Source organism: Pleurodeles waltl, chromosome 12 (genome assembly GCF_031143425.1).
Source record: "Pleurodeles waltl isolate 20211129_DDA chromosome 12, aPleWal1.hap1.20221129, whole genome shotgun sequence".
NCBI lineage: Eukaryota > Metazoa > Chordata > Amphibia > Caudata > Salamandridae > Pleurodeles > Pleurodeles waltl.
This window is the reverse complement of record NC_090451.1, coordinates 503,762,277-503,773,216: the sequence shown is the minus strand read 5'-3', so window position 1 is coordinate 503,773,216 and position 10,940 is coordinate 503,762,277.

The window sequence follows — 10,940 nt, the reverse complement described above, 5'->3', positions numbered from 1 at the left end:
GAAATGGAAAAGAAATGGCCACCATTACTGAATAAGGGGAAGAAATCCTGATGTTGTGAAAATAATCAAAAAAAGCTATAAGGGGGCAGGGTAAAGGAATCCTGGCCTCCCTAGCAATTGAGATGGGTCTATGAGACATTAGTAGTGCCAAAGTCCATGCATGGCAGGTAGGCTGGCTGCCCAGAGGGGTTGGCAGTGGCGGGGTTGGACTCTGGGCCTGGTCACAGGTGGGGGGTTGGTTTCAGGTTTGGTAATAAAATATTACTTTACGCTAAAAAAAACTAGAGATTCACTTAAAAAACACAAAGGTTAAAGTTGCGTTATAGTGAGGAACTGTAAATACATCTTACTTTACATCAACCAAACTTTAGACATTCACTGAAAGAATCAAATGTTAAAAGGATGTTATAGGTAGTTGAAAATGTCAGTTAAATTATATCATTTTAAACTTACAAAATCACTGAAATTCACCAATTATATCTATCCCACAGAACTATAATTTGTTCCCAAAGTATATATAACTTGTGCCATTGCCACACACTGCTAATTACCTCCCATATTACGTCAATCATTACATGTTTAATAACATCATTGCTAACATCACTACAACATCTGAAATTGCATCCTCGATGACAACATTGTGCATGGCAAGGGGCGACTTTAAAGTACGACTTATAGTTACTTAAGTTAACTAGTTAACTGGTTAATTTGATTTTTTTCGTTTAGAATGGTATGTTTTAACTATTTCCACCTAACTATAACACCCCTTTAACATTGGTTTTTCAATGAATTTAAAAAGGTTTTTTTATTGTAAACATATACATATTCACTGAAAAGCCCATAGGTTACAGGGATGTAATAGTAGGGTGGACAAGGTACTCACCTCAAATGTATGAATGTATGACCTCATTATTCCATATCAAGTATAAAAAGTACTGGCATCTCCACTGAGATCCCTCCCCAGGGAAATAACTAGATTCATTAGTATGTGGGAATGGATTTCCCTGTCCAATCACAGCTCTCCCCAGCATAACATACATATACAGTAGTATGTAGGGAAACTTTGTCCTTTGCAGTAACACCTTTCTTGATGACAAATTGGATAAACAGCACGATGTAGTGAACCAGTGGCATACCTTGCCTTAGAACAACAACGATGTGTAGTGCGGTCTGGGAAGGGAGTCAGCTTTCTGCTAACACATTTTACCAGGGGGAGAGGTACCTCAAGTAGGGTTCGAGAGAAATGTATCTCTCTATTCATAACTCTTCTCATGCTGACAGGTATGCATAGTAGACAGTGGGGAGAAACTGCCCTGTTTCGTCACACAAGTCTCTTGCATGATACCTCTGCGCAGTCTAGTGTGTGGAGAGACTGGCCTCTCTCCTGTGATGTGTCTCTTGGATAATGTTTTAGCAAATTAGGGTGTGAAAAATGGCTTACCTTTGTGGTCATACCTCTCCCCAGTAGGACAGAAGTACAAGTAAAGTATGGAGTTGAGATTATCTTTACACTCAAAAGCATGTCTTGTATAACATCTATAGACACTATAATATGAAAACACACTACCCTCTCGAGTGAGACAGCTCCCCAGAGAAACATATGTACAAAGTAGGCTGTGGGTAGAAACTGTTCATCTGCCCATACCACTCTTCATACTGATAAATGTCCATAGTAGAGTATAAGGTGGAGTATCCGCTCTGTTCAGAACTGTGTCTTGGACACCTTGTGTCCGTATTTTGCTGTGGAGACATTTTTACTACTGTTTTAAATGCCTTCCAATAGCAACATCCATACATAATAGGGTCTACACAACAGCTGATAGCACTGTGTATTAGAGCATAAACATGCACTTACCTCTGTGCAAAGATCCCTCTCTTGCATTACAGTGACCTATACTGCAGCCTGCAATACCTCACTGTTGTATGACAACTACCCTTACCTGCATTGCAAAATAATTGGCTCCTCTATTACCAACTCTCTATAGGGTAAACAATGGGCATGGTACCAGCTACATACACATACACGTAATAGCATATGTACAGTCCTTCATAATGGTTCCACCAGTTTTACCGAATTTTACCATACTATAATAAACTTGAAATGTATCATTAATATTAAGGAAACTTAAACTTTATTACAATAAAACAATGTAAAAGCAATACAGAACTACAACCACTACATTAACAAGCAATATAAACAACTATAACATGAAAAAAACAACTTTAAAATACATAACATTTTTTCTGATGCTCATAAACATCTCCTAGGAACACCCCCTTGCTTTATTTGCCTACTGAATATTGATGTAGGTAGCACTTCTTTTTCAGTCTTTCAGCCTCCTTAGCCTGCCACAGAGTCTTTAGATGTGTACTATGTTATGGCAGGCTAGGTGGCAATAAAGTTTCAGCAAAGCAGAATATCTGTATATGTAGTTCACAACGTCTGGCTCGTCCAATGTTAGCTCATGATACTCAGGTATTCAACTGTTCAGGCAACTCCACATCCCTCCGCCCTGAATACACTGTGCCCAAACAGATAGTCATAGCTGAACAGCATTATAACCCTGCTTGGCTTAACAAGACTCTTCTTTGCTCCTTATGTATGCAGATAACTATTCCCTCAGAGACAAGTTTCCATGTTCTGCCTATTGAAAGACAAAATAAGCAAAAAGATAAAAGTTACATACTGGTCAACAATTGATACAAGTGATACATACATCAGTATGTTATCTAAACATTTCTACATTTTGTACCCACAATCACATATTTATATCTAAGGCACCAATAACTTGTTATTCTTTTCTCCTACAGAATTCCACACTCTCAACCAGTGCACTTTTTCACAAATACATTTTAACATGCCATCAAACCCCTCTGCATAAAATGTAACAAGTAACACATTCCTCTCTAGACAACTTTGCTAACAATCGCCACGGCTTTTTGCTCTACAGATAGAAATATCACCATGCAAACATTTCATAGGGCTAAAGTATATGCACAATCAGACTCATAAGAACAGAGAGCTTGTATAATTATATTCTTTGTTTTATAATTTGAGAAACACTGTTTCTTTTACTTACAAGCACACACAGTTTGTACACCTTATTTTTAGCACAAGCTGCAAACCTCACTCATCTCTCTCTACATTCTAATCTGTCCCTTTCATAAGTTATAATGACACATCTACACCTCCCCAAACAATGTTTCATTCTGTAAACATAGTAAAGAACACATTACCAGCATTACTACACTTACTGACACTTCACAACAAAATCTATGAAATATGTTACTAACTTGGAGTTGAACTTGGGGTACTTTCTTAAATGCAAATGACCACACCAGTCTTTTCCAACTCCCAATAAATTAACTTCTATTGAGAACAACTCAAAGAGACTTCCTTCTCCCCCAAAGCATCATTGACAAACTGAGCTATCTCTGGTTCTGCACCCAATCATATAACAGCATTTCTCCAACCATGTAATAAGAATGGTAACTACTGGTTAAGCCATAGCCCTTTTTTTTCCTTCCCCCATATAGTCTTGCAAAACTCTTGTGATATCGTAAAACACATTGTGGTAGGCCCATTTATTTTCTTCACAGTAGTTATTCCTTAGACACTTCCTCTCTATACTGTGCACACACACAACAGTCTCAACTAAAACCTCTCCCTTCGGACAGGTTGTGTGTACCCCAATTATTTTTTTTTATGATACCACAAGCCACCCGTGAGTATGGGAGCACCCCTTCAGCCATGTGTTTCTCCGTCTCTCACAAGAGTCTTGCAAGCTCAAGCATTTGGTGTATTTCTCTTGGACAATAGGTCTGAATCCTTCAGTGTGTATAGTAGAGTATTCAAACAGATACGTCTGTGCACTGACACATTTCTCTATAAACAGTTTCTCTATCACTCCGTACCTTTTTTTCCACTATCTCACAAGACTCTCTCAAGATCATAAAAAATCTTTTAAAATAACATAATGTACATTCTCATTATAGTACTTACAACTTTAGCCTTCTTCTCCTAGGACTTTAGGAAAAGGTAGCTACTCCAGTCCCACCTTTCCATGGTAAGGCAGCAGTATGTAGTAGGGAGTGACGAGAGACTGGACTCTTCAAAAACAGTTCACCACAGCATAACCACTATACATAGTTGGGTACTATAGAGACTGGACATTCTATTGAGACCTATCCCCAGGACAACAAGTATGTGCAACACAGTATGGGGATGAACTGGTCTCAACATTAAGAACTCTCTCTTGGATTAAGGGTATGTGTACTAGGATGTAAGAAGAAATTGGCCTCTACACTGAGACCTCTCTCAGATTACAGCTGTGCACAGTAGGTCTGGGGAGGTACTGACCTCTCCGCTGAGACTCTTCCCGTGGATGACGGGTGCGCATAGTAGGTTGTGGGGAGAAAGTGCCCCTATTCTTAGACCTCTCTTTTGGATTATGTGTGCATAGTAGGGTGTTGGGAGGGACTAGTTTCTCTCCTAAGACATCTCTGTTGAATGACATCTACAACTAGGGTGTGGAGAAGGAGCGGAGAAGGAGTGAGCTCCATAATGGTAGTGGATGCCATTAGTATAGTATATAATGGAGTATCCTCTCTGTTGACAACTGTGCCTTTAACAACCGTTGTGCATGTTTAAATGTAAGGGCAGACTCACCTCTCTCTCAGACACATCATTATAGGGACAAGAATGTATAGTAAAGAGTACACAGAGACAGACCTCTGTGCTGAAACTTCTCTCCAGAGTGACAAGCATATATACTAAGATGTGCAAAAGAACTGCCCTATCCAGCAACTGATAGCAGTGCATATTACACTATGAGAATGCATTCACCTCTGTACCAAAACCTATCTCTTGTACAAAAATCTTTATACTACAGTGGGAAGATGTACTAATCTTGCTATAGTACCTTGAACATATATATATACATACAGCAGAACAGTTAAAGTTCTTTAAGATGGAACTGCCACTTTAAGTCAACTTTGACAGAATGTAATAATATTGAAATCTTTAAACGCTAATAAGGAAAGAATTAAGTAGTAACTTTAAACATTTTTTTAAGAAACAATTTATCAAAATTACAAAAACCAACTACATAAACAAAGTGCAACTATTAAAAAAAAAAAAAAAAGTTATAATTTTTTGACATTTTCTGTTCTCTCCGATCACCAGGCACCCACACCTCCTCCCCTTTTGCTTCATTTGCCTACTGGATTTTGATGTACATAGATCTTCTTTTCCTTTGTTTTAACCACATTAGCCTGACAAACAGTATCTGCCTTAATAGTCTTTTTTGGCAAACTAGGTGTCAAAAGAGTCACTTCAGATAAAGTGAAAATATGTGCTAGACCATTAAAAGAATCTACACCTGTTTAAGCAAATAACAACCTTCCTTTTCTAAGTAAATACCTTTCCTGCTGTTTAGGTAAGCAAATCATTGTGTCATCAAAAACAAGCAGAGCTACACAGAACAAGCTTCTCCAAGGGTCAAATATTGCCGTAGGCAGTACTAACATCAGCTGTGCAATTAATTTTTTCCTGATTTTCCACATAGTTTAGTTCTCTCTTTCTTCCAAAGTGATTAATTTTTGTTTTCCTCCTCCACATATTCTGTGACATGACACATTTGTTTTTCAAAACCTGTTTCCCATTATCCACCTAAAAAAGACAAGAAAACACAATAATCTAAAGCTACATACTGATCGACAATTGATAACAGTCAAACATTGCTATATATGCAAAAGTTAGTTTTTTTTACATTTTTTGCCCACAATCACATAGTTATATTTACTGTGCAGTGCCTTCACATTCCTTTCTCTTCAGTAATTCAGCACCCTCAACCAGCACATTTGTTCACAATTAAATTATAACATGGCATCAAACTTGGTTCCATAACAGTTTATAAAGTAAACATTCCTCTAGATACACCTTTCCTAACAGTGATCACATTGTTTCTACTCTAGAAATAACAATATCTCCACTCAAATATAGTAAAATATGTGTTCAGTAAGGGTAAAAAACACTTACAAAAACATCAGGCCTTCAATTAACAGAGTGCAGATTCATTGTTTTATAATTTCAGAAATGCGTCATATTTTACTTATAACTACATACAGAGGGAACATTTCATTTTTTAACACAACGTCCAATACTTGGTAATATCTCTCTACATTTTACACTCTACTTCTCAAAACCTATATTAAAAACATTTACCTCTACATTCAGCTTTTGACTCACTATACCTTGTATAAAATACATTTACAAAATGTAGTGCACTTACTGACACTTCTCAACAAAGTTCATTAGGTATATTTTTAAATACCTGAACTTAGAGCAGTTTCCTATATGCAGCTGAATACACCAGTCTGTCTCAGTCCCAAATTAATTCACTTCTGTTGAGCACAAATGCAACAGGCTTCCTTGTCCTCCAAATCACCAAGAACAATGTGAACTACCTCTGGTTCCACACCCAGTCACATTGCAGCATTTCTTCAAACATGTAATAAAAATGGTAAAAATTGGTTGAGCCTTGGCCCTTTTTTTTTTACTCTCCCCCAAACTATCTTGCGAGACTCCCACAGAATCATAAAACACCTTGTGGCAGGCCCAGTAATTTGCCATGAGGGTCTCACAAGAAGCTTGCAGAATCGTTAAACATCTTGTGGTAGGCTCAGTAATTTTCCCTTAGGTCTCACGAGCCACTCACAAGACCACACATGCCCATGCAGCAAGCTGAACTCCATGAAGCTTGTGAGCTACTCTTGTGAGCGTTTCGCGGAATTGCAACCAAGTTATTAGGTAATAGTTTTATTAGGACGGAATATCCTCTCCATTGACACCTATCTCTTGCATGACAGGTGTGTTTAGTAGGGTATTGGGAGAGACTAGTCTCTCCACACATACCTCTGTCTCAGATGACAGGGGTATGTAGTAGTGTGCATGGAGGTACTGACTCTACACTGAGACTCTTCTCTTGGATAATGGGTGTGCATAGTAGAGTGTGAGGAGAGGCTGGCCTCTTCCCTCATACCTCTCTCTTACAAGAGATGTGTGTGTACTAGGTCTGCATATACTGCTCTCTCTTTCCACAACTCTTTCTCACATAACAGGACTGCATAGTAAAGTGTACATGGACTTCCCTCCCCTTCCAGACCTGTCTTTCAGATGACGGGTTTGCGTAGTAAGGTGTATATACAGAGACTGCTTCCTCACTAAGTCCTCTCTCTCAGGTGACAGGTGTACGTATTAGGGTGAATACATGGACGGGCCTCTTCTGTCAGATCTCAGATAATGGGTGTGTGTAGTAGGGTGTGTGGAAAAAGACAGACCTCCTGTGAGACCTCTGTCTCAGATAATGGGTGTGCTTAGCAGGGTGTATACATGGACTAGTCTCTTCTGTCAGACCTCTGTCTCAGATGATGGCTGTGCACAGTAGAGTGTGTACATGGACTAGCTTCTCCTGTCAGGCCTTTCTGTCAGGTGACAGGTGTGTATTAGGTTGTGTACATGGACTGGCCTCTTCTGTCATAACTCTGTCTCAGATGACGGGTGTGTGTAGTAGGGTGTGGGGAGAGACTGACCTCTTCACTGAGAGCTCTCTCTTGGATGACAGGTGCGCATAGCATGCACTTTACAGGGACTATCATCCCTGCTAACACACCTCTGTCTGACAATGGGTGTGCATAGTAGGGCGTGGGATGAGACTATACTGTACTCACAACTCTTACAAAGATGATGTCCGTAAATAGTATACTCTTACAAGCACCATCTTCTGTAATATTCCTTCCAACAGTGGCAAGTGTGCATACTACAGTGAATTTAAAGATCATTTACTCCTTTCTACTATTCACTATCCCACGAGAGGCCAACACGATTGTAACTGTTTTTGAAAATAAGAATTAACCATCTACTCACCACACTACTAATCTCTTACACACTTCCTCACAAAAACAATGACCGAAGTATGCATTTCTACCAATAGAGTGTATTCAGAACTAATCTACCCCTTTTACTATTCACGAGACGCTCGAGTCCTGTGAGATCGTAATTTTTTTTAAAAAACAATAGATAGATATTTTTATTACAGGAACTGTCCCTTAGACACCTGCTCTCTAAATCTAGGGGAACAGCATGCCTTTCCACTGCCCTCTTGTAAAGCTTTTGTAACGCATTTACACAACACCTTGAATTTTTCACAGTAAACAGTAATGTCCGCCATTTCATTTCTAACATTCCAACAGCCAGCCAATCAGAGTGCTTGCTGTCGCGAGACTCACAAGAGCCTCCCTCTCCAGCGAAAGCATGAAGACTCACAAGAAAAACTGGCCTCTCAACCAATTGTAGGCCTCCATTTTTGTATTTGTGCTCTTGTGGCAGGCTCACAGGACTCCCGTGGGCCCAACCATCCAAATATACAATAATGTTTTGCCCTTAATTTCTCAGAACCTATTGAACCGAATTTCACCAAATCATAAAAAAGCATAATCTGTAGACCAAGATTTAGCTTCCTGCCCAAGTTGGTGCACTTCTGTTCAGCAGCTTTTGCTGTAGCACTCTCTAAAGAAGTCTGTGGAAAATGCTAAGGGAATTTTACATTTGGGACCCCCCTTTTTCTTGGCCCCCACTTGATGGACCACCACAAAAATTTCCAGGAAAAAGCTAAGGTAGATGAACTTTTTTTGGGAAAGTTTCGTGAAGATTCATCAAAAGGGGCAAAAGTTATAAGCAAACCAAAAAACACTCTGCCTTTGGAAAAGCAGACCTAACTATAACTACCTACTGGTGACCCCACAGTAGGTAAAAGTTATATGGATATTACACCTAACTATAACTACCTACTGGTGACCCCACAGTAGGTAAAAGTTATATGGATATTACACCTACTGACAGTCGCCAGTAGGTAGTAATAGTTAGGACCATGTATGCCATAGGAAAAACGTTTTTCGACTTGTCTATATCTTTGGCACCGTTTGACAAATCTTCAAGAAATATTCCCCAAAAAGTGCCCTGGTGATTCTTGTTGCACATGAAACATTTCAGGGGGATCCACCAAGCGGGGCGAGAAAAAGGAGGGGTAGAAAAACATGTGTTTCCGACGTTAATTTCCATAAGTCCTTTGAACACACCTACAGCCCAAACCAAGCAACGTACTTTCACCATATTTGGCATAAAGCTATCTTACGGAATGCAGATTATGCTTTCGCTTATTTGGTGTATATCTGTTCAGTATTTTAAGAGAAATTAAAGGAAAAATACATTTGTATAGCTAGAGCCACAGATCCTCCCCGACGACTTCGCGAATAATGATGATCTCATGCAGGTAAAGTGTTGGCAGCCATCTTCGGACACTGCTTCAGCCCAAAACGTTAAAAAAAAGGAAATGGGGCCAGGCTAGAGACCCCTAAGCTCTGTTGCTGGGGGACCACGCCAGAGCAAAAAAACTATTTTACAAAAAAAAATGTACTGAGATTTTGGGATGTTGTTGCAAATTCACAGTAAAAAAAAAAATAACAAGAGCGCTGTCCCACACTTGTTTTAGAATAAGTCCCCAGGTGGGCCAGGTCCCGGAGGCATTGAAACTATAAGGAGTTGACGCACGGGCCCCCTTCCAGGACTTATATTTGCCCCTGGGACTGCCACCTCCCCTCGCTTTGTTCATATTACATGTGGGGGGCTGCACCCCCCCGCACCCCAGGGACCACCACCTCCCTGAGGCTAAACAGTAAAATCATGCAGGCAGGCCATCCAGCCACCCCGTAGCTCTAGGGGCCACCACCTCTAAGGGGCCAATTACAACAGTAATCATGCAAGGGGGCCGTGCAGCCACCACCTCCCCGGGGCTTGATTGTAATTGTGTAGAGGGCTTGATTTTAATTGGATACAGTGGAGTATGTGGCCCTCCCGCAGCCCCATGGACCACCACCACCCTGGGGCTAAAACAGAAGATGAAAGTGGGTCCATTGCGGACTCCTGGCCCTGGGGACTACCACCTCCCCAGGGCAAATTCCTAGGTGGAGTGGGGCCGTGGGCTCCCCTCAAAGAGCCATATATGGCCTTGGGGATCAACATCCCTCAGGGCTGGCTCCTACTATGTCCCGGGGTGCCCAACCCCAGGACATAGCTGTTTGCTCTGACTTGGCAGCAGCTTTGACAGCTGCTGCTAAGTCAGAGCATACACTCCGCTCGCAGCGAGGAAGAGCTGTCAAACAGCTCTGCCTCACTATGAGTGGAGGTTTACTCTGTTTCCCTGCCTGCGGAAAAGCCGGCAGGAAAACAGAGGAAACATTGCTCTCACAGAGAGGGAGCTGCTTTAGCAGTTCCCTCTCTGTGACAGCAATGTTGGCTCCCGCAGGAGGCAGGGAGCTAGCTGCGACCACAGAGGCCTTCAGGCTCACCCTGTAATCCCCAACCATGGTGACTGCATGCCCTGGGGGGCACCCAGATAACATAGCCGGGTCACTGGGGGTGAAGTCCTTGAGCCTGAGAATGGCCTGGGGTGGGGGGGCACATGGCTCCCCTCCCCCCAAAATATTTAAATGTTTAGGTTGGGCCCTAGGGTATGGGATACCTGGGACGAGATAATTTTTCCATAGGGATTTTGACAGTGATAGCGCCCAGGACGAACTTACACCAAATTTGGCATAAAGGTAGCTCTTGGTCCAGAAAGAGGCCTCTTAGTTATTTGGTGTAAATCCATTCGTAGTTTTCTAGTTATTATGTGAAAAACAAGTTTGTATATATAGGGACTCGGATTTGTCGAGGCACCTGCGCAAAGCGTTGCAGCTCCACATGCAGTACTGTGATTGGCTGGGGCAAGCTGTGGGGAAAGTTTCACCCACTATCTTATGAACTGGTGCAAGGTCCTGGGGGTTGGAAATTGGGCCTGAAAACAATAAAAGGGGTCAGGGTAGAGGTACTCTGACCCTAT